The following is a 19005-nucleotide window of genomic DNA, read 5'->3' on the forward strand; positions in this document are numbered from 1 at the left end:
CAAAATCTCCATCCAGGAGGTAGACTTCTTGCTAGACAACATTCTTCCTTGCCTTTGAGGTCTCCTTAGAGTGCCTTTTATGAATTTAATGCAACCACATACTGAAAGGCTCTGAGTATTCACAAAGGTGTCAAGTTCTCACTGGGTGGCTCTCTAAAATGTTTATGGAGCTTGCACAAAGTAAACTAAACTTACCCAGTAATGCTGCAGGAACCATGTTAACTGATTGCAGTCACTCTCCTCTCTCAGACACATGTCATCATGATGCTTCACTCACATTAAACCTTTTTCTCAGCTTCATCCATGAGTTAGGGTAAGCTTAACAAAGCTATACTTACAGTCCCAAGGCTGGTTCAGTTGAGGTCAATGCAAGCTAACGTCTCTGCACAACACTCACATCCTTCAAATACTTCAGAGCCAAATCCATTGAAAATCACTGGGATATTGACCAAGAATCTTGCAGCCCTTTCAAAAATCAAACTTACTTTATGTTTTCCTGTTGTTCAGAATGAGAATAAGGAGATTCTGATCTGTCAGAATATTTGGTCACCTTTTCCATAGAAAAATTTCAGCAGCATCAGCAAAATTCAACATGGGGAGCAAAAAAAAAAATGTTTATTTTAGGAGCATTTTAGGCCACAAGACAAGCAAGACTGTTCACTGATTTACATTAAAACTGAAATGGAAAATATTGGTAATCTATTTTATTACTGAGACAAGAGTTGTTGTTCTTATGCAGTCAGTAACACTGCACATTCCCTCCACAGGCATTAAACATGAACTAAGGATTAACTGGGGCTTTAATTTTTTATTCAGTAGACTTTATTTTCCTCTAATGCTTTTTTTTTTTTTTTTCCAGAAAATAGATCCACAATAGTTTTCAGATATGGGAACTTTGCAATTTCATACAACTACTGACAGGTTTTTTCATAGCAAATTCTAATTCTTCTTTTAGTTTATAAACATGAAAAATGATTTATCTGATTGGGTTCTCTGGATGAAAATCTCCCTTTAGAATGATTCTTTTTGTTACCAAATATATGCTTATTTACTTAAATGCTGTTATCAAAAACTGTGATTTAAAAGGCATTTTAACATATTATTACTATTATTTTTATCCAAGATTCACAAGTTTTTTACTTAAAAGAAACTTAGTCAACATTTATCTGACACATATAATGAACTAAAATTTACTTACATAGAAAGATATTTAAATGATTAAGTAACAACAAGCTGAAAATACAAGCCTTTTTTTTTTAATTTGACCATGCAGTTTATGACTAAGGAAAAGGTCTTTTATGTATGCACCAAGTCTCTTTGAAAATTGATATTTGTACTACTTTGGATAAACCATAAATCTGTTAATACATAGATAATAATATATAAATTTATGAATGCTACTAGTTTATATCAGAGTTGTGGAACTCACCGTTTTTCGCAAGTATCACATTCTGAGCACTGAATAAGACTTTGGAATACAATGTCAAAGAATAATGCAGTCTGCTTTTTATGCAATAGCATTAAATCTCCTTGCCTTTTTCCTTTCTATCCTGTCTACAGCAAATTTTAGTAATGCAATCATAGATGACAATGTGGTAAAATCTAAAGTTCATGTTAAATTATGATCAGTTTAAGGTGCCTCTAGGCCAATCTCACTTATTATTGAGACCATGGAAAAAATTACTCTCAAAATTAACAGTTAAGGCTCAGGACAGATTATTGGTATTTTCTTTTCTAGTAGCATCTCTGAGATCTGAAATCAAATCCTGCCTTTCCTCAAGGTACAATGGCAACTAAGATAATTTGATAATTTGATTTTTTTTGTTAGTGACTGAAGAATAACTGGATGGTCATTTGTAAAGTACTGTATCTTAAAAAAAAAAAATAGCTTAGGCTTGAGATACCCTTCTGTTTTTCTGGAAAATAGGTGACATTCTTTTAATTGTGGGAAGTTTGATCTAATATTTTTTCTTTTTTCAGAAAACATAACACAGGGAAATACTTCTCAGTTTAGGCATGACTACATGTTCTGATGGACTTTAAAGGAATGTTGCAAGCTACATGAGGTCTTCATTTTTGGCAGCAGATCTATGAAAGACTACAACTCAGATATTAAAATAAGTGTCGTTCTTATAAAGCTGATATTTCTGATATTTTATTTAAATGTTGGTCAGTTAATGAACCATTGCAACCAGAGCTTTAACCACAAAAGAATGTCTCAACTTTGATAATTAAATTCAAACTGTAGCTCCTCACAGCCTCAGCTAAGTTGCCAGCTATTCCTGAAAGCTCCTGAGATAAATAAATGTAATTTCCTTTTTCCAAAACTTTGTATCCTGACATGCTTGAAAGACTTCAGTTTTTACAACATTAGACAGTCCATGGTCTTGTTTATATTTAAACTTTCCCATCAAACAGGGTAGATATGATGTCTGCTTTAAGTCAGGAAAAGATTAATTTTGCTAAATTGAAGATAGCTCAGACCAAAGATTAATTTTCTCTAGTGTCCAGAGATCCAAGCCCTTATTTATCATCTGAGTCCTACCTCCCAACACACTATAGACAGCAGTCAAACATAATTTCTACAAACTCCATGTCATTAGAAATTCTGTAGTAAGTAGAAAACGAAATTCTTAAGACAGCAGTGTTTTGGGGTGTCAGTAAAATGTATTCTGGGAACCAGCTCTGTGTTTTGAGCATCTCAAAATTTCTGACCAAAATGCAATTATGTATTACTTTACCATTAATTCCAATTAGTCAAATAAAAGTAATTAAAACATACCTCCAGGTGTCATATTTATTAATGGACAATTTGTTTTGATATGTCAATGGTACTTTTCTTTCTGTCCCATATTCATTTCCAGGCAGGGCTACTCTAGCAGGAATTGTACTAATAATATATTTAACACAGGAAAATAATTTTTTCTCTGATGCCAAATGTTGAAATGCTGTGATGCTCAGAGTATTGATACCAATTACTTGTTTTTATTATTTGAAAGGATATCAAGAAGCCAGCAGAAAGATGACATTCCGCTGCGTTGAATGCTGTATAAAAATGTCAATTAACTATGAAAATGATAGGATTTTAATTTCTATTAGAAGCAGCAGATTCTTGTATATGTAGCTGTTTTAAAGTTTGAAGTCCTTATTATTTAGATTGGAAAATTCACTTTTCTTTAAATTTTAGTTGGTATCATCAACAAACTTGGGCAAATCCAGGACTGTTTAAAGTGACAATGTGATCTCTGTCTTGATCTTATACTTTCTGTAATAAAACAAAACATGAAATTCAATGGGAAGTAATGAAAATTTTTAATATATTTTAAACAATCTTTTTAGGGAGTTTTGAATAGTATCCAAACTAACCACAGATGAAGCTCTCTACATTTAAATATTAAGCATAGAGTCAATAGAGGCATTAACAGAGGGAAACTTAAAAACCCTGACTTCCTTAAAATGTATCATTGAAAATGAACTCAGTGTAATACAGATAAAAAATACTCAGGGTGTTTTATTTATTTTGGGATTTTTTTTTTTAGATCTGTTGTACATATTAATTATAAATTAGAAACTCAGATCTGAACTGAAGGGTATAAATATTTAAGAAGTCACAAATAATTGAAAAAGCAGAAAGTCCTTTAGGACTTCATCTTTCTTTAAAAGGATTATGTTTCTCATTTTGTTTTGGAAAGCTGAATTCTTGGACTCATGGGAAGGTTCTTTATAATGCAGGTATGTGACGTCTGTTCAGAGCTGACTGACAAGATCAAATCTAATCTACATGGGGTGTTATTATCAGAAATAGTTTAATTATAGCTTTATACTTTATTTACTTGATTTAGGGAATTTACCTAAAGTAATGTTGAAAAATAAAATCTCAACTATCAAGCATTTGCTGGATTTATTAGTAATAAATTAATTTTCTTGCCACTCAAGTATAGATCATACAGATGGTTGAACCTAATGTTTTTATGTTACAGTTTCCTCCCCAAAGTAATTTATAAATTCTCTTTTTCTCCTTACTTGTTCACCTGACCAGAAACAAATGCACATACTTGAACATATACAGGTGTTTGTATGAGAAATCAAGCTACCTAATAGAGAAAGTAGAAATTACTTAAATAGAAAAGCATCAGTTCAACCCAGTCCAAAGGTCCTCCTCCTACAGGAATTTTATGCATATATTAGCAATTTTTACGCTGCAGTGAATTGAAATTATTCAGGCTGTGTATAAGCAAGGTGTATATTTTGGCGGAGTCATAGAAAGTTAATTTAAAATAAAATAGAGATTCAAAATAATACATTCATCTATAAATACAAGGGCAATTTATCTATCTTAAACTGAAATATTACTACATATACATTTGTAATAAAATGTAGTAATTTTAAAAATTTTATTTCTTTAGTTATAACTTTTCACCAGCCTAAATAGCACCTCCCAATTCATCACTAGGGTAGGGATAGGAATTCTTGGAATGATGAGAGATCTGACTTTGCAGTATCCTCTAGAAAAGACTTGTCCTTTGGAACATTTAATCTATAATATTAATCACTGCTATTCTTGTAATATGATGAAAGTAAGTCATTGGTTTTTATCTTACAAAGGCATGAGGGAAAGCTTTGGCACAAAGGCAGTGCAAAAATGTACTGTAGAAATAAGATTTTGTTCTAAACAATTTTGATGAGAACTAGCACAGTACCAAACAGTTTTAGAGGTATAAAATACAATGGGTTAAGAAAATGCTTGCTCAAAGTAGAAAAATTAGATGGAAAGCATTGTGTCTGTTCAGAGGGAAGGGGAGAGTGGGGGAGGATGCTAGATATGGGAAAAGAGACCTGGTTAGTCAGTGATTTTTATGAGCTGCTTTTTTATACTTCCACACTCTTATTTCATGAAATGGAATATTTTCTTCCCGCAGGGATGAAAGCATTTTAGATTTGTTGATGTTCTGCCTTCAACTTTGCAGCCAAAACCAACATTTTCTAATGGTAATGTATTTCTATTTAAAAGACATTTGCAGTAAAAAGTTGATTCTGGTCTGCTCATGTGCAATCCAGTCATTCTGTAATTGCTTCTATAGGCAATATAGCTATAGGCAAGTTGTCAGTATTTATGCTTAAGATACAAATCCTGGTTATAAGGAATTTTTCCATTGGGATAAACAATAGCCTGGAGGAAAAGGCAAGAGAAGGAAACCATATTTCTAAAAAATTAAATAAAAATGGAAACACAAAATCTAGCACAAAATTCTGTAAGGCATTTGCAGTTTGCTCTTACTATGAAATCAACGGATATTGTGCATATTCATACACCCACACACACTTAAACACACTTGCATATATATTAAGGTTTGTCTTGCCTTACAGCAGGAGATCTTTAAAAGCAGAAATATATGAAAATACTAAAGAAACACAATTTGTCTAAGCTGTTTAAAATCCAATTTTTTACATCTATTTGATTAATTTCTTCAATAACACCCCTGAGATTTGCCTTAAACCTATCTGTTTGGTAGAAAAACAAGAAGAAGCATACTTTTCCTTTTTTTTTTTTTTTTTTTTTTTTTTTTTTTTTTTTTTCTGGATTTATTACAGTTCAGTCACATGGCTATTTATTTCTGGTTTAAGAGATAGCCTTATATCAAATCAAGATGCTACCCAATGTTTCTAGTTAAAAAGAAAGCAAAACCTAACCTGCTGAGCCATGAAAACCTTTGCAGTGAGGAGTGAATATAGGCATATTTGTTGACAGTCTGAAGGAATAAAAATTTATTCTGATTGCTTAATGTAGAACTATGTGTCCAGGTTTCAGAATTATAGAATTAGTAAAGTCAGAAGGGACCACAGTGGGTCAGCAGGTTCAACCTTGCTTCTCAGGCAGGGTCATCCTAGAGTATATGGCACAGCATTCTGTGCCAAGGGTTATTGAGTATCTCCAGTGAGGGAGACTCCACAGCCTCCTTGGGCAACCTATTACAGTGCTCGGTCACCCACACAGCAAAGAAGTTCTTCCTCATGTTCAGGTGGGACTTCCTGTGCATCAGTTTCTGCCTCTTGTCCTATTGCTTGACACCACCAAGAAGGGCTTGGCCCCATCCTTCTGACACCCTCCCACTAGATATCCACACACATTGATGAGGTTCCCTCTCAGTTGTCTCTTCTGAAGGCTGAACAGGCCCAGCTCCCTCAGCCTATCTTTGTAAGAGAGATGCTCCAATCCCTTAATCATCTTTGTTGCCCTCCACTGGTCCTGCTTCAGGAGCTCCATGTCTCACTTGCACTGAGGAGCCCAGATCTGGACACAGCACTCCAGATGTGGCCTCACCAGGGCTGAGTAGAGGGGCAGGATCCCATTTCTTGACCTGCTGGCAATGCTCTTCCTAATGCACCCCAGGATAACATTTGCCTTCTTGGCCACAGGGGCACTGCTGGCTCATGAGCAGCTTGTTGCCTGCTATTGTGCACACAATCACCATCAGTTTTGCTTTTGTGGGTGCCTGGCATTTAGCCAGTGTCAAAACACCTTCCCCCCAACTCCTGCCTGGTTCTTGGCCTTAAATCCACTCACAATTTTTCTCTAACTCCTAGCTACCCAGCAGTGCAGGGGTACTGGGGTTGGCATCAGTTCCTCATATGTTGTCTTTGCCCCTCTTTAGAGGGAGGACTCCTCACACTCTTTCCCCGATCCCCTGTAGGATCACTCTTTCATGGGAGATAATCCTCCATGAACTTCTCCAATTTGGGTTCTTCCCATGGGCTACAGTTCTTCACAAACTGCTCCAGCATGGGACCTTTCCATAGGGTTCAGTCCTTCAGGAACAGATTGCTCCAGCATGGGTCCCCTGTGTGGTTGCGTGTCCTAACAGCAAACCTACTTCAGTGTGAGGTCTGCTCTCCACAGATCCACAGGTCTTGCCAAGAGCCTGCTAAAGGGCAGCCTTCCCCCAGTCTCAGCCTCCTTCAGACACCCATCTTCTCTGATGTGTGGTCATCTGTGGGCTGCAGGTGCATCTCTACTCCAGCATGGACCTCCATGAGCTGCAGGGCCACAGCTGCCTCACCATGTGTGAGAGACTGAAATACTAAATATTAATGTCTCAAACAATTGTCCAGTTGAAAAAGTAGCAGGTGCTTTGCTGAGGCCAGGTTTGTACCCTCCAACCAAAGGAGGGGAGGAGAGCTCTTAGGTGTATGATGGCAAAACCTCTTATCTGCATAAGAATGTCCCTGGTGCAGAAGAGCTGCACACTCACCACCAGAGGATGACCACAACAAACAAAACTTTGTTTAGCAGCAAACTGGGTTTTGAGTCAGATGGATGAGAAGATTGATAAGAAGGAGATCCTGCAGAGATGGCATAATGCTTTTTACTATGCCAATACCCTCCCTTACACAATTGGCTCAGGTGTAAAACTCCCCCCTTCCTCAGGGGAAAGTATCAGGACATTCACATGTTGGCGTGAAGATGTTCATCCCTTCTGATGGGCCATTACTGATTCAACTAGGCTGTGGTGATGGTGGTCATATCCTAGAAGGTGTCATAAATCAGATGAATTCCTGGGGCCTTCCACCAAAGGACTGTGCATGATCCACATTGTTGCAAAACAGTGTAAAACTCTCATCCTCAGGGGAAGTATGTGGGTGTTCTCACCTGAACCTGAACATATATTAACTCATTCAACTTTGTGCTCCTCTTTTCAACTGCAGTTGCCTAGTTATTTTGAGTTTTTTCCCCTCTTCCTAACTATATTGTCCTGGAGACACCACCACTGTCTCTGATGGACTCAGTCTTGGCCAGTGTCAAACCAGTCTTGAAGCCAGCTGGCATTGGCTCTATCAGATGCAGGGCAAGTTTCTAGCAGCTTTTCACAAAAGCCACTCCTGTAGCTTCCCCCATCTACATTTCTACACAAACCCAATACACACAATTATCTTTGGATTAAATTTTAATGAAGGTCCTTTTCACCACCAATCCTAGAAAAAACTTAGTGTATAATTTAATCATTGAAATTTGTAATATTCAGAAAACAAGCTTAAATCAGTCCTGCTCTCTGATCCATCTCCCATGACTAGATATTATAAAATATCTATGCAGATCTGGAAAGAGGTGGCAGAATGTCGTCCCATGTGATTATCCCAGCCCTTAAAAGAAATGTGCTTTCTTTATCATATTTTCCATTTTCTATTTGCAAACTTGATGTAATACCCAAGAAACAACAATGCATAATAAATCACTACTCTGGCATGTACATGTGTGTGCATACATATATATATATATGCATATACATATATATATATATATATATATATATATATGCATATACATTTACTGAAATTGGTTATAGAATAGACAATTCATTGTCACCACAAAATTCATTGTCACCACAAAATAGAAAAAAACAAGCCCAGACAAGGTGATCTAGGAAAATCTGTCAACGAAAATCACATTGACTAAGTAGAGAAATGTTTTAACTTCCAAAGTTAGGCTGTACTGTAAGGCATGATTTTTGCCCCATTTAAGACAGCCCGTTTAAGTTAGGCATTTCATTGGTTCTTGGGTAACTCTGGCAAGAAACTCTTATTGATGCATGTTTAAGTGTTGCTATTTTCCTCAAATATTAGTAGTAGTTAGAAAATTAGAGTACTTTATATTTGGTAACGATAACTGTTAAGTAGCTTTAGCCTGAAAAAATAAAATAGATTTTTTTTCTGTTTCAGGACATGCTGACAAAGCAAATGACCAATCTCCTTTCAATGAATACTATCTTCGGTTCACAATGGGAACACAAATATAGAAGCATTTGATGTATCCAGCTCTATATTTCCACTATCAGTACTCTGACTTTTGGTTTCCTGGGATACAAGACAAATGTCAGCATACACTTCTATAAAGGGTCTTGTTTGGAATTGTCATTAAAAGATCCTCATATCACATCATGGAACTCTGTCTATGTAAGTATGAGTTGACTGCTTCCCAGAATAAAATATATGTTATAAATATAACATAAAGTACTCCCCCCTAGAATAAAATATATGTTAATATATTTAATAACACTAGCCTCAGCTAATAAATGGTCTTTGTCTCTATGTAGAGTTTATACGTGAGTTCATTATACAATGAAGGAGAAGACTTAAACAAGACAAACTAAGGTTATGAATTAATAGGATTGAGTATTAAAAAGGCTACAGAATGATCACTGAAGTCTGTGTTCAGAACAGCACAGCATATAAGAAATTTAGCTGAAGATGGATTCATAGCTGAAATGAATTAATTATATGAAAATAAAATTATGTAGATCTTAAAGCAAGAAGCAAGATAACCAAAGCAAGATCCATTGGTTATATATCAGAGCTGATTGAGTAGTTCCAAACATTTGAACTCCATTATTTGTATCAGATCTAAGAATATGGTTAATTAAAAAATATTGTAACTAAAAGGGAAAGATAATACAGCTCTTAAAACCTCAAGGTCTTGAAATTCATTAAATATCTTCTACTAAACTGTCGTGAGTTACAGGCAACCTGATCTAATTCTTGTTAACTTTACTGATATCTTCCCCACATAATTTAATGGATGGCCAACTTAGCCCTGAATTCTTAATGAAAACAGTACACAAGTTGTGTTTACACAGCATGTATTGCTTCAGAACTGTTAAGTGTAAAGTTTCCCTTCATTTAAAAACTGTATTAAGATCATAGTTGGAAACCAAGGCACAAACTAGTGAGACAGATTTGTGAATTGCTGAAAGGCATGAAAAGAAAAAGAATCAGGATACAAGAATATTTTGCTTGCCTTCTGTTTTGATTGAAAGGAACATTCAGGGATGACTGTGTGTTCTCACAAATGACTGCATAAAAAGTATTCAATGCTTTTTTTCTTCATAATATATCTAATAAAATATGCATATATTTTAAAGATTTGTAAGTTTTGCATAGGTATTGAGAACACAGCAAAAGCAAATGGAAAGTTTGTAGAATTTTGTAAGCAAGTTTAAATGAGCAATAAAAACATCAATAGTGAGAAATGTTTCCTAAGTTCTTAATCTTTATATAGTTCAGTGTCTCTTTCTGCATGACAGGTAGAAAGTCTTTTCATTACTACTGTCCTGCTCCCTTCCCCAAATTCTTTTTACCTGGTTTCCTTAACAGTTTTCAACAACATGAAGGAATGAATTCTTCAAATCAAGCATGCACAAGGAAACAATCTTCAAAGAAGCTTTTACCAGAAACTTTCTAATTTGCTTTCTATTCCTATGACATGTACTGCAACAGATTAATTTTTTCCTTCAGAAAATTCTATTGTTATAAGGCGGGTAGAGGGTTTGGGGTGAGGGGAAGAAGCTTTGTCAAGGAGTAACTTCTCTGGAAGACCTTTAGTTAGCATTATTTATCAGGTCCAGGGTGAATTCCTGATCAGAAGCAGTGAGAAGCTTATCCTTTCATTGGTAATTGATTAGTGTAGTAGAAACAACATTTAGTCACTATTACATGTCAGACAGACCTTCAACATTGCAGGTATTTTAACCTACAAAATATATATATATAGCTATTTCCACAACATGCCATAGATCATAAGGAATACAAATTAATTATAGCAGAACTCACAGACAGAACAAGACACAACATAGCTAAATGGATATTATTGTGTTTGGCTAAATATCCATGCCTACAAGTAAAGAATGAGGTTAGTTAATCTAATACCATCCTGAATTCTTGTGCTAATGTCTTTCTGCATGATTCTGCATTCATTGTGCCACAGAGAAGTTTGAGAGTTTGTTGCATGTGGTAGAAACAATTCATGTTGGATTTTTCATTAATAAAAGTATTTTCACAAGCATTAGTAACAAAACAAACTGTCAAACTGAGATGTGCTATGGCGTCCTTTTGTTTGGATCTAATTTATAATTCTTAAAAAAAACCCCAAGAAATCTGAACATGGAAGTCCGAATCACTAGAAATTCAAATCTCTGAGATAGAATACTCTCATTCTTCTAGCATATTTAATTTTTTAAAAAAGGAAAAAAAAAATCACCAAGCCAAACCAAATCTGCTTGCTTTAAACTCATATAAGAACAATAAATAAACTTGGACACTCATAAACACTTGACACAAAATCTGAAACAATGGTGATAACAGTTTTATCCTAGAATTGAAATGACACACAAAGACCCTTCCAAATGGTGCATGGATCATTTCCAATTTCATCTTAGCAGGTTTCCCACAATGGATGCAGTTTTCTAACAACTTGTGTTATAAACAAATTAACAAATGTTATACAGACCTGATAAATACTGGCCACAGTTTCAGTATGTGCTGAAGCTTCTGGCTGAGCTCTCACAAAACAAGGATCATAACTAACCTTTTCTATTGCTCTGGAAAAGTTGGAGGGCCAGTCCTCAACCTTGTATATATGTAATTACTCAGATGTTCATCAACAGCTATTTAAAGACAGAATCAACAGAATTGATAAAGACAGAATCAACAGGTTTATCAACAGAATTGTTGATAAACCACCACTTTCTGCACACACCAGACCTGTCTGGTTGTTTTCTGCCTTCAGAACCCAGTACTCTGGCCTTGTCTCAGAGCTTTGACATCTAGGCCCCCAAAACCCTTGCTTGAGTTTTGATGTGAGAACAACTGTCTGTAGCCTCCTGACATCTGTTTTCACAAAATACAAAATACATCATATCAAATATTGGAAGGCAGCTCTGAAGTTCACCTAGTATAACTTTGTGCTCAAGGAATGCTGACTTCAATGATACATCAGGTCATTCAGATGCTTATCCAGACAAGTTTTCACAATTTCAAAGTCTGGGGATTTCGTAACCATTTGGATGACTTTTAGCACCATTATTTAAATGCATTGCAACTTTATTAGTTTAAGATTGGCCAACAGAAGAAAAAATTGTTGGAAGTTACCAAGATTATAGTGAGCTTTTTCAGGACAGGTAAGGATAATTTTGGAAACTGCATCTTAAGGAAAACCTATATTATTCTCTGCTCTCTTAGAGGAACCAATAGTAAAACAATATAGTGCAAACAAACAAACAACCTAACCAAAAAATTAGGAAGACTGAAAAAGAATAGAACATAAACTATGCATCTTTACTTTATGGAGAAATGTAATACTTTTTCTCTGTATAAGGCTCTCCTTTTTGCTGCAATGGACTCTTTTGTCATTGTGACCAGGAGAGAAGAGATATGCCAATAAACAGTCAGAATAAAATAAATAAGAGATTACTACATCACATACAATTATTTAGTGGTGCTTTTCACTCCAGATATGCCGAAGACCCAGATTTGTCTGTGTCACACGTGTTGTTTTGGTCTTTCTAAATACATTGTTTTAATACTCAGATGAGAATTAAACAATTACTGATTCACATGAGTGTTCCTTTGGAATTTGTACTGCTTCAGCTCTTGGTTATCTTTTAAATCCCTAGTAATACGCATATCTGCCTGACAGCTTACAGAATTCTTTTGGGATACACAGAGAAAAGCAGGAAAGGATGATGAGGATTCAATCAACACAGATGCATTGGGATCAGACAGAATACCACAACATTCTAAGATCTACCCAGGTATTTTCAAGTATTGGCATATAGTGATCTCAACAATTGACTTTGGAAGGGTATTTCAGATCTACCCTATTAATCAAATAGAAATTGCAAGGGATTACAATAGAGAGACAGAAAAGATTTATAGACTGTCCATTTGGATTCTTGCCTACTGGATATTTTCTAACTCCATGAAAAATCTATCTTTATAAGTCTCCATATGACATCAATATCTCCCTACTGCCAAGTGTTCCCTGATATTAACTACAAATGTTCTTTTACTTTTTATTTGTTATTCCACCATTCCACAAAATAATCAGTCCCTACACATCATAACAGCCTTCAAATATTTGTAGAATTTCATGACCTACTTTGTCATCATCTACCTGTTAAAATTAGTTCTTTTAATCTTTATGCAGAAGTCAATATATTTCTCCTATTCTTTCTAGTTACTTTTTATGACATATTACATTAGGCTAGAACATTTTAACATTTTCCCATTACTTACTCTAGGCTAATAATATTCATAGCTATTGTACTAACAAATCTTCAAACTTACAGAATCATAGAATCATTTGGGTCAGAAAAGACCTTCAAGATCATGAAGTTCGACCATTAACCCAGCAGCATCAAGTCCACCAATAAACCACATCGCTGAAGGCCATGTGTACATGTCTTTTAAATACCTTCAGGGATGGTCACTCAACCACTTCCTTGGGAAGCCTAGTTCCAATGTTTGACAACCTTTTCAGTGAAGAAATTTTTCCTAATATCCAAAGCTCTGGTACAACTTGAAGCCATTACCTCCTGTCCTGTTGCTTGTTACTTGGGAGACAAGACTGATCCCTAGCTTGCTATAACCTCCTCTCAGGTAATCTGTAGGAGAGATTGATAAGGACTTTGAGATGCCTCTTCTCCAGGCTAAACAACCCCAGCTTCCTCAGCCACTCTTCATAGAACTTGCTCTTTAGACCCTTCACCAGAATTGTTGCCTTTCTCTGAACACACTCTAGAATCTCAATGTCCTTCTAGTAGTGAGGGGCCCGGAACTGAACACAAGATTTAAGGTGTGGCCTCACCAGTGCCAAGTACAGAGGGACAGAAACTTCCCCAGTCCTGCTGGCCACACCTTTTTTGATACAGGCTAGGATACCATTGGCTCTCTTGGTCACGTGGACACACTCTGGATCATGTTCAGCAAGCTGTTGACCTGCTCCTTTTCCACCAGGCAGCTTTCTAGACACTCTGTCCTCAGCCTGCAGCACTGCAGGGCATTGTTGTGACCAAGTTCTGGACCTGGCACTTGGCCTTGTTCAACCTCATTTTGTTGACCTTGGCCCATCAATCCAGTCTGTCCATATCCCTCTGCAGAGCCTTTCTGCCCTCTAGAAGATCAATGCTCCCACCTACCTTGGTGTCTTCAGCAAACTGCCTGTCATTGACCATTTTCCCTTGGATTATGAGGGCTTTATTCTGCTCCCTGTCCCTCTCTTCTAACTCAGCGTGATCAACACCCAGAGACCAATTGCTCTTACTATTAAAGATTGGTGCAAAGAAGACAATAAGTACTTCAGCTTTTTCTTCATCCTTTGTCACTATATTTCCATGTTACATATATAGGTATTGGACTAGAGAAAGATTCATTGCAGAAATTTTTGGAGTCTAGTAATACTAGGATATATTGTAGTACAAATCAGCTAAAAGTAGGTCCAACTGAGTGGACACAAAAGGAAGACCACTAGAGAATCTGAAAGAGAAAAAAAAAAGTTAAAGCAACAGAATTTAAAGAAAAATTAAATCTTCAGGGGTTGGAAAATCACCTTGTGTTATGAGAGTTAACAGAGAAGTTATTTTTAACATAAAACCTTTTTTTAATGTTAAGCTTGAAACATCCACACACACAAAAAATTCTTCTACTAGTAATTTGAAATTGCCAAACAATTCTTCATGAAAATATTTAGAAAGCCAGAGCTAGGCAGAAAAAAACCCCAAACAACAAAACCTAATGCAATTTGCCACAGTAAAATATTAAGATAAAGAAAATAAAGTTGAAAAACCCAGAAACAATTGCAGGAACTGAATTTATACATCTAGGAATATGAGGTAAAAATTCCATAAACATGGTAGCATTCAATGAGAGAGGAAAAGACTCAAAAATTAGAACAACAAAAGCAATTTTGATATTGGCTATGCTTTAATGAAATTCAAGTCCTGATGTGTAAATTATTGATTAAAATCTAGGAATAAATTTGCATGAAGGAAAATATAGTTAAAAACCTCAACTAAATTCCTCAATAAATTCCAATTCACATAGTGTATTTCATAATATCTTTGGTTCTAATATAAAACTGCAGTTTTGTGTGCATTCTCAAACATCCATATCCCCCTTTTACTAGTTCATCTTCTGTCATTCTTTACAATACCATCTAACCTAGTCTATGTAAAGGTAATTTTTTTATTCCATAATCAAATGTCCACTATTCATTCATTTTGATTCTTCTTTCCATAAAATAAGAAAATTGTTAATTTTTTTTTTTTTTTTGCACTCAGGCTTGAAAAATAAGTTCTTAACTATTATAATTCAATAAAATATCAACAGTATGTTTGGGGAACATGGAGCATTGCTTAACATATCACTCCAAAATGAACAAGCTGGATGAAAGGCAGAAGGAATCTTTCTATATTATAATGTTGTTTTTCTTAGCTCCAAGGACTTTAGACCTGTATAAAAGGTGACTTTTATACCTCATGACTTTCTAAGTACTAGCTTTACAAAACCCCATAGAATACTGAGATATATGACCTGCTGCAAAGCTTTCCTTAATGCCAACAATTCATGCTTTCTTAAAGATGAGAATATTTTATACCCAGTGAGTAGTTTCTTCGTACTTTGACTTCAATTCCTTAGTTCAGTTTTCTATGTTTGATACAAAAGAAATATTAAATTCATTTCAGTTCCACAGGGAGAAAATCAAAAAGTATCATTAAAAAAAAAAAAAGAGCTTGTATCAATAGGAAAATGTGACCAGATACTGATTTTCAGGCCATTTAAAATATGTTTTCCAAGCATAGTAGGTACTCTGCTCATAGACACCTGCATGAATAGAGGGAGAAATCATTCTGGATTGTTAGAGTGTCCCAGAGGAATCCTACAGGATTTTTTTTCTGTCAGTGAAGGAACAGGGTCAGAGCCAAGGTTCTCCTTACTGCTTTTTTGGGTCCTTCCATTTTCCCTCACCTTAATTATTTATCTTTTTTTTTTTTTTTTTTTGAAAGAACTAGTGGGAAAGGGTGGATTAGTTGCAAAAACAGATTAATAGAAATATATCTATTTCTGCAGTTTTGCTAATGTAAGCAGAGAATTTGTTATAGCATCAGAAAATTGTAAGATTTCAGTCTGAGACTAGTAGTCTGATTTGATAAGAAGGAAATTGAATCAACTTCCTCCATTAATGTTATTATTAAAATCCTCTTGGCATTATCCAAAAGAATCACTTCATTATGCTGAAAGTAACATATCTTTATTTTGAGTAATATTGACTAGAAAGGATTTTTCTTTTAAAAAATTCTCCATAGGAACTAATAATAGAATCATTGAATCATAGAATTGCCTGAGTTGGAAGAGACCTAGTTACAACTCCCTGACAGGGGCAGGGACACCTTCTACTAAATCAACTTCCTCAGAGCTCCATCCAACCTGGACTTGAACATTTCCAAGGATTGGACATTCACAACTTCTCTAGGCAACCTATTCCAGTTCCTCACTAGCCTTACAGAAAATAATTTTTTAATATCTAATCTAAACCTGTTCTCTTTCAGTTTGAATCCATTCTCCCTTGTCCTGTCACTACATGCTCTTGTAAAAAGTCCCTTTCCATCTTCTTTGTAGGTTTTCTTATAGGACTGAAAGGCTGCAGTTTAGTCATCCCAAAGTCTTCCTTTTCCAAGCTGAACAAATATAATTCTATCAGCCTTTCCTCACAGAGAAAATTAATAAACTCCATCCCTTTTACCATTTTGCTGGGCCTCCTCTGGATTTGATAATACAGGTCTGTCTGGTGGGGACCCCAGAACTGAATGCAGCTCTGAAGGTGGGGTCTCACAAGGGCAGAGCAGAGGGGCAATGTGGCGGCTTCCTGCTACGACCTCAAGCAGTTGAGAGCTGGCTAGCGCTGCCTTTGAGAGGCCCAATGGCCCAATGCCCAGTGAGTGGGCACTTCAGGGTTATGGCTTGTGCCTCCCTGGTAGTGCTGAGTGATATGGTGTGGGTAACACAGCTTTGGTAGCTTCACGCTGAGAGGAAGAGAGGGGACGAGAGAAGGACACTTGCTTGTTGGTCCAAAGAACTTTTATTCCCCCATGCGTGGAGGGATGTTCTCTGGACTGAACGCAGTGCAAATATCCCCGGACAAAGAACTTGCAACAGATTAAGTAGGGGGTGGGCAGACAGGGGTGGAAACCTGCCTCACCCTATCGGGACAGACAACAGGGAAATGACAGAGATTATGACAACCTATGGTAACATAACAGAGGTGGGTACAGTGTTCTGGGACAAACAGAAGTGCAAAGGTGGGGTGATTGATGCAGAACTTTCATGAAGAAGCAGGGAGTGGTTACAAGACTGACACCCCGACAAGAAGTGACAACCCCTGACTGACAGAACCTTGTAAGGAGAAAACTGTGTGAGGTGAGAAGATTGACGGATCTGAGTGACAAGAGCTTTCATGGTAAACAACTTGGAGCAAACCACTGTGAGGAAAAATAGGGGTACAAGGAACAACCTAACTAAGATTAATAAAATCCCTGACTAAATCAACCCAACCTACAACAGGGCAAAATCTCCTCCTTCTGCTGGTCACACTGTTTTGGTGCAGCCCAGGATAAGGGGGTGCAAGGATGTGTTGCCATGTCCAGCCACTCATTCATCAGTACCCCCAAGTTCTTCTTGGCAGAGCTGCTCTGGATCTGTTCCTACCCCAGCCTATATTGATACCATTCTCTGATCCAAGTGCAGCACCTTGCACTTGATGGTGTCAAACCTCATGAGATTACCATGGGCCCACTTCTGGAGCTTGTCCAGGTCCCTCTGGATGATGTTCCATCCTTTGGTTGTGCCAAATGCACCACACAGCTTGGAGTCATTGCATATTTGCTGAGGGAGCACCTGATCCCTTCATAATATGTCATTAATGAAGTTATTAAATAACAGTTGTTCCATCATTACACTAATCCCTGAGGGACACCAGTTGTCATTGATATACATTTATGAATGATGCCCTTTCAATAGTTATAATATCCTCCATCATGCTTTCACGTTTGTTTTTTGTTTGTTGCCATATGCCATATCCAGACAAGATACCTGTAATATAGGTCTCATGCCCTTCCTGTAGAAAAGGCTGGAGACTGGCTTTCTAAGGACTGGCGTTGCTGACCATTTGAAACTTACAACCAAGAAATCTTTTGAACTTCACTTATTGCCTATTCTTTCTTATACACTTTTCATTACTGAGATCCCACAGGGCAGATCCAGAAAGAAGGAGATGGGCGAGTACACAAAGTATAAAATAAGTGTGGAAAGCAAGAAGCATTGACTACAAGGAAGAATAATGGTGGTATTCCTGCACGTGAAATGGTGTCAATGATCTCACATTAAAAAAAACAATTTTTGAAAGGAAACAAATCAGGTCATTAAATGAGGAGAATTCTCTCACACAAAATCAAGTATGTGCTGTTTATCTATCTCTTGGTTTTGGAGTGTGACCATGCTTCATTTTTGTTTGTTACCCACCAGTAATAGAAAATTACATATTGAAACTTTAGGTTTTAGAAGACATCTGCGGCGTGGGTTTTCGCTCTCCCCGGCTGCACGCTGCTCTTGGGAGCCTGGCTGTGGCGTAGCTTCCACGTGCTGCCGGGGTTTGCTGCCGCGGGTTCCCGGACACGGCTCCGTGTCTCGGGTGCGTGGGCTGGCCAGTCTCTGTTACCGTGCGCTAGGGACCCGGCAAAGAGGTAAGGAATTTGTCCATTTACTCCGTGCTTGGCAGGAATGGATTATTGGTCACACATGGCGCGGTTCGATGGAAAGACGCGACCGCTCCCAGCACTCGCATGGGAGAAAATGGCGCCTGACTGCCGGCGGGATAGGGCTTTATGGAGGGGCGGGGCGAGAGGATCCACGGCCTGCCGGCCAATAGGGGCGGCTGCCGTGGCAGTGATGCTAGCAACAGTGACCAACCAGAGAACCCCGCAGGGGCGGGCACCGAGCCTTGGGCTGAGCGGGATCGTATGGCTTGGGATGGCCAGCACAGGGTTTCCCGGGGCCGGACGGCAGGGTGGTTACAGGAGCGGCAGAGGGATAAGAATCCGGCAGCGGGCAGCGTGGGGCCTGAAACCGCGGGGGGGGGGGGGGGGCAACACGGGGGAAACGCGGGATTACAGAACTTATTTT

The sequence above is a fragment of the Vidua chalybeata genome, chromosome 3, assembly GCF_026979565.1.
Source record: "Vidua chalybeata isolate OUT-0048 chromosome 3, bVidCha1 merged haplotype, whole genome shotgun sequence".
Lineage (NCBI taxonomy): Eukaryota > Metazoa > Chordata > Aves > Passeriformes > Viduidae > Vidua > Vidua chalybeata.